General features: G+C 40.2%; 1 pseudogene; it reads left to right on the top strand.

The window, feature by feature from the left end:
• The first annotated feature begins 1,067 nt into the window (after positions 1 to 1,067).
• LOC124509742 (uncharacterized) lies at positions 1,068 to 1,181 on the top strand (annotated as a pseudogene).
• Positions 1,182 to 6,543: the final 5,362 nt, after the last annotated feature.

Here is a 6,543-nt window from a genome sequence, read left to right as displayed (position 1 = left end):
CTTCCTCTTTACTCAAATCTGTAATTAATGTTTATAAGATGCCATGCTGATGTTGTTTTTAAAAAACAGAATCTTGTGAAGAGAATAACATATGAGTATGTGATTAATGGATCATGAAAAAATTAGCTTGTTCACCAAATTAAAAGTTACTGGTTTAGATTACTCTTTATTAAACTTGTCTTGCATGTAGTAAAATCTAGACTAAACTTGGCGAGTTTGGGTTCAAAAGTAACTGAAAATGATTTTCATATCTCATTTTTTAGAGGTTGACATTTACGACAAATATGATATTTTAGGGATGCTCGGGGACATTGAGGCTTCCACCCCCAATCTTACTCTGTCTATGCGCACAATACTCCCCAATGAGAATTCACATTCAGAAGGATGATTCTGAGGTATTGCCACAGCTTGTTTCATGCCACCCAAAAGATTAGATTTTCAACATCACTATTGTGTGGATTGTATGGTAATGACTGGATTGTATGGTAATGATTTTCTTTGATAGACCTCAAAAGAGTTGCCATATTCTTTATTGTGGTGGCAAATCTCTCTCTCTGGCCCAGGCCTGGCCCAGTGAAATATCGTGTCTCCCCACCAAACAGAATCATTCCTTGTTCTTGCTACCTGAACATGGGGAGAAAGCAACCTGAGTGGAGAGGAAGCAGCCAAAACCTGACTGGGGTGACATCTTTCCCACCCCATGGAGAGGATGATGTACAATAACAATGTGTGAAACTAACTTATAAAGAGAAGCAGAAACAAGTTGAAATCCCAATGGGTAAAGCGTCTTGGTAGTGGTGTTCCCTGATTTTTCAGATTCTGCGGCTTTTGCTTAGGTTCATTGAGCTACCTGGCTGTCAAGGGCAATAGTTCTTTTTTCTCGAAGTTGGTTTCAGATGGGTTTTTGCCGCTTGCAACCAGGAGTCCTAATGAATGTAATAGTCAACATACTGAATACCTGCTGACAGGGCCACTATTTTTGTATGTAGCAAAAGCAGGAAAGTGAGCCAAATTATTTTGGACGTTTGAAATACGTTTGTTATGACGTTTGAAATGTAGAGGATTGTAGCTTTGTACAGGGGCAGGATCGTAGTCAATGAGGTTTATCTGAGCTGTGATTATTGCTAATTGAAAACTTTTCCCGATATCCCACTGTGACGATGTGAAATGTAAAAGATTGTACCAAAGGTGGTACTGGCGTGGTGCAAGGTTGTCCACAAACAAGCCTTATACCAAATTTAATTTTTCATTGTATGGGTGTGCAATTAAAGTTTAATAGCAAATAATTATTATGTATAATGATAAATCACATCCCTGGTTTGCACATGGTTTTCTGAGCGTGGCACGCACAAGCCTGGCTTGTGCGTACGGTCTCATGAATGTTGGTTTGTTGCATGAAGAGGCTAGAGAGGATGGAGAAAGACCAGTTCTCATATAGGAACAGAAAGAGGTGAAAATGTTAAATTCTTCTACTTTTCTTTACTCAGCACTTGGTTTCCATTGGAGGAAAATAGTATATCTGATTCTCAATCAGATTCTCAATCACTAGCACCCAGCCAGGAAGGGTTGTAATTAAACCTGAGGAGTTTGCACAGACAAGATATGATTTACTTAGGGACTGTATAAACATGTGGCTGAAAAGAGGTTGGGTTCTAATTTAAGAGATTGTAAGACCTGCAGCCCTAATTCTTTTTTAAAAAATATCTTATTTTTAACTAATCTCTACACCAAATGTGGGGCTTGAACCCATAACCCCGAGATCAAGAGTCACACGCTCCTCCGACTGAGCCACCCAGGTGTCCCACGCACCTTTATTTTTATTTTTAGAGGGAGAGTGCGAGTGTGAGGTGGGGAGAGGGGCAGAGTTGGAGAGAGAGATGATCTTAAGCAGGCTCCATGCTTAGCACGGAGTCCTACGCAGGGCTTGATCTCACGACCCTGGAATCATGACCTGAGTGGAAATCGAGTTGGATGCTCAACCGACTGAGCCACCCAGGCACCGCAGCAATCCTAATTCTTAATGGTAGTATTCCCCCAGAGTCCTATCTCAATCCCACTGAGGGGGCCAGCTGTAACCTGCAAAATCAGGAATCCCACACCTTTGTCTCTACTCCAGACACTCTACTCACAGTGTCAGACCCTGGTCTTCAAACTACCTGCTTGTCTTGTACCCATGGAATACCCAAAATATCTCAAATGCAGTGAGTCCAAAATGAAACTCATCACCTTTCTCCCTAAACTTGCTGCTGTGTCTCAGTAAATTTCAATGGCTAAATCATTATACATTCTATCGTTCATGTCATATGTCTGGATAACACCTATTCACTTTTCTTCCTCACTTTCACCGTTCAATCAGTTCTTCCTAAACAACTCTAAAAATTTGTGGTCATCCTTCACACCCCCTTTCTCTCTGCCCTCTCACTAATCCTGCACCAAGTTCTGTCACCTAAACACTTGTCCAACTTATTTTGTTTTTTTCCATCTCTGCTATTGCCACAGTGGTCTGAGCCACTGCTACCCCTCTCCTGGATCAGCATGGTAACCTCGTAACCGGATGCCTTGCTTCTAGTCTGGACTCTGTACAGTCTTTTCTCCATGGTGCAGATGAGATGGGGTGTTTAATATGTAAATCTGCCATGATACTCCATTGTTTTTGATCTCTCACGGGCTTCCCTTTGCTCTTAGAAAAAAATGACATGGTTCACAAGACTGTGTAGTCTGGATATGGTCTTTCTCATGGTACTCTACTCCTTTCTTTTCTTACATTATGTATGCTGTTCTTGTCCCTGTTCCTTTAACATCCTATCCACAATGTTCTTTAGTCACCCTTGTTTTTTTTTATCCAAGTGTAAATAACATACAGTGCTATATTAGTTTTCGGTATACAATGTAATGATTCAACAATTCCGTACATTACTTGATAAGGGGTTAATATCCAGAACATACAAGGAACTTACACAGCTCAGCACCAGGGAAAAAATACAATTGAAAACGTGCAGAGGACGGGGCACCTGGGTGGCTCAGTTGGTAGAGCATCTGACTCTTGATTTCAGCTCAAGTCATGATCCCAGGGTCATGGGATCAAGCCCCGCATTGGGCTCTGCACTGAGTGTGGAGCCTGCTGAAAATTCTGCCTTACTCTACCTCTCTCCTCTGCCCTGCCCCTCTCCCCTGCTCGTGCTCTCGCGCTCTCTCTTTCTGTCACAAAACAAAGCAAAACGTAATATCACCTCACACCTGTCAGAATGGCTAATATCAACAACATAAGAAACAAGTGTTGGCGAGAATGTGGAGACAAAGGCACCCTGATGCACTGTTGGTGGAAATGCAAACTGGTGCAGCCGCTGTGGAAGACACCATGGAGGTTCCTGAAACAATTAAAGCTAGAACTACCATATGATACATTGATTCCACTACTGAGGATCCCCCCCCCCCTGCCGCAAATGAAAACATTAATTCCTTCACCCCTTTGCCTGGTTGCCAGGTTGGTCTTCCCAGAGCTCAGGAGTAGGCTCATTATATGTCCACTGGTCCCTTCGTTTTATCTTAGTGTTCATCTGAGATTATCATTATACATTCATTTGTATAGTGATTTGTCTCTCACTAAATTGTACCTTCTTTTTTTTTTTTTTTTAATTGTGCCTTCTATGAGATGCAGGTCTTTTCTTTTACAGCGTATTCCTAGAGCCTTCCAGTTTTCCACTCACTTGACATAATGGTGATTCATTATATTTGAAATAGGACTATTAATGCTTTACAGCATGTGTAATAGGCATTAAGTAGGCTTGGGGGACCAGTGGGTAAACCTGATAAGCATCATTTATAATATAGTTTCATTTAGAAAATATTGTTTAAGAACCACCAAACTGTAAATGAGTTTCTGAGACCTCCCAGTAAAAAAATTAGAAACTCTTAAATTATAGCTATTCAATACACCTGTTATTAACTTTTGTCTTAGTAATACAACAGCATACAGACTATATTATAAGAAAGTGTTTAGAAATGAATATTTAGGCAAAAGGCTTGTATATCATTTACGAATACCTCTTACCCTTTATGTTAGAGCTACATAGAACAGGGACTAGATCTATTTTTACTTACCAGTACCTTGTGCCCCGTGCAATGTCTGTGACAGAAGAAAACTTCAGTAAGTTTTTGTTGATGAAGATGAATGAATGATGCTGTTTTGTTTGCTTACTTTTGGCCTTTTACTCCTGATGCAATATTTCTACTTCTACATCCCTTTTGCTTAATTAACTTATATTTGTCTTTTAAGCTTCAGTTCAGGCACCACCTCTTATGCAGTCTTCACAGATGTCAACTGCCCCTCTGTGTGTGACCATGTGCGTGTATATGTCAGTGAATTTCCCATGCCATGTGATTGGTATCTGTGTCTCAGTCTCTCCCTGTGTAATAGGACCTCTTTGAGGGGAACTCTGTCTCCGGTGCCTTCAAAACTCCTCTTGATTTCAATTTAAATTAAAAACATGGATAAGTGGCCTGAATAGCTTTGATATAAATCCAAATCTATACATTTTTATTTTCCTTTTATTTCTCAAAATACAGTAAAAAGATAATACCCAAACAACAAAAAATAAATCCTGTTAAGATTTCTTAATAGACACTCAAAATGGAAATCACATGTGAGAAATTTATCAGGTGTTGACTTTTGTTTATTTTTTCTCGAAGTTTATTTATTTTGAGAGAGAAAGAATGAGAGAGAGAGACAGAGAGACAGAGAGAGAGAGAGGGAAGGGCATGGAGGATCTGAAGCGGGCTCTGTGCTGACAGCAGAGAGCCTAATGGGGGGCTTGAACTCACAAACTGTGAGATCATGACCTGAGCCGATTGAGCCACCCAGGTGCCCCCAGGTATTGACTTCTAAAACAAAAAACCCAAGGTTACATTTTATAAAAACACCTTCTTAAATGCAGCAAACTAGCCATCTAGTGAATACTAAAGATCTAAGCGTAAAAAGTCATTGCAGAAAAAGGTCATTGTGGAACATTGCACTTAGCAGTGAATTAGGAAAGCTTTTCCTCTGAGGTGGGGAATGAGACCAGGATGCCGACTGTACCTCAGTCCTATTCAGTACTGAGTTCTGAGCCAGAACGGTAAGGCAAGGGCAAATGATCAAGGGCAGAAAACCATCATTATTCTCAAATGACACCATTGTCTATGTAAAAAAAAAAAAAATTCCAAAGCTCTATCTGTAGATAAACTACAAGGATTAATAAGTACATTTAGTAACGTTGTTGCACAGAAAGTTAGCTGTATTTCTGTATGCCAGCAATAATCAAGTAGAAAATGAAATTTGAAATACCATTTTCAACAGCATAAAAAAATGTCAGACACCTGGAATAAATCTAATAAAAGATGCAAAAAGTGCATCATTATCGAGAGAAATGAAAAAGACCTAAGTAAATGGAGGAATAGTGCAGTTCTGGCAGGCTTTTAAAAATTGACAAACACATTCTAAAATTTGTGTGAAAGAAAAGGGTCAGCAATTGTAGAGAAAACTTTGAAGAGCAAGGACAAACCTGGAGGATTTATTTTGTCAGATATCATGGCGTATTATAAAGCTGCAGGATTTAAGATACTGTGGTATGAATATAAGAACAGAAAAATAGAGGTGCGCCTGGGGGGCTCAGTCGGTTAAGTGGCCGACTTGGTTTCAGCTCAGGTCACGATCTCATGATTCATGATTTCCAGCCCTGCATTGGGCTCTGCGCAGACAGTGTGGAGCCTGCTTTCAATTCTCTCTCTCCCTTTCTCTCTCTCTCTGCCCCTCCCACACTCTCTCTCTTTCTCTCTCAAAATAATTAAACTTTAAAAAAGAATAGAAAAATAGACAAACTGAACAGAAAAGAGAGTCCAGAAATAGACCCACACATGTCACTTGAATTATGAGAAAGGGATAGCTTCAGTGTGGTTGGGCAAGAGTGGTCTTTTTTAAGATTTTAGTTTATTTTCAAAAATTTTAAAGGTTATTTATTTATTTTGAGAGAGAAAGCATGCATGTGAGCAGGGGAGGAACAGAGAGAGAGAACCCCAAGCAGGCTTCGCGCTGTCAGCACAGAGCCCAACATGGGGCTCAAACCCACAAGCTATGAGATCGTGACCTGAGCTGAAACCAAGAATAGGATGCTTAACAGACTGAACCACCCAGGCGCCCCTTAAGATTTTAGTTTTAAGTGATCTCTACATCCAATGTGGGGCTTGAGCTCACAACACTGAGATCAAGAGTCACATGCTCGACCAACTGAGCCAGCCAGGTGCCCCAGGGATGGTCTTTTAAATAAGTGATGCTGAGTCAACTCCATGCCCATATGAAAAAGGTATCTTGACCCTCTCACTCAGCCATATGCCAAAATCAATCTCAGATGGATTGTAGATGTATAAGTGAATGGTAAAAACAACAAAACATTTAGAAGAAAGCATAGGAGGATGTCTTACTGACTTCGGAGGTAGCAAAATATTGCCACCTACAAGCACTAATTAAAAAGAAAAAAGTGTACTACATTGAAATTAAGAACTTCTGTT

This window comes from Lynx rufus, unplaced genomic scaffold (genome assembly GCF_022079265.1).
Source record: "Lynx rufus isolate CCGP_SWC_20201006 ecotype Redwood Valley unplaced genomic scaffold, mLynRuf1.p SCAF_14, whole genome shotgun sequence".
Lineage (NCBI taxonomy): Eukaryota > Metazoa > Chordata > Mammalia > Carnivora > Felidae > Lynx > Lynx rufus.
This window is presented reverse-complemented; position numbering and strand designations above follow the sequence as displayed.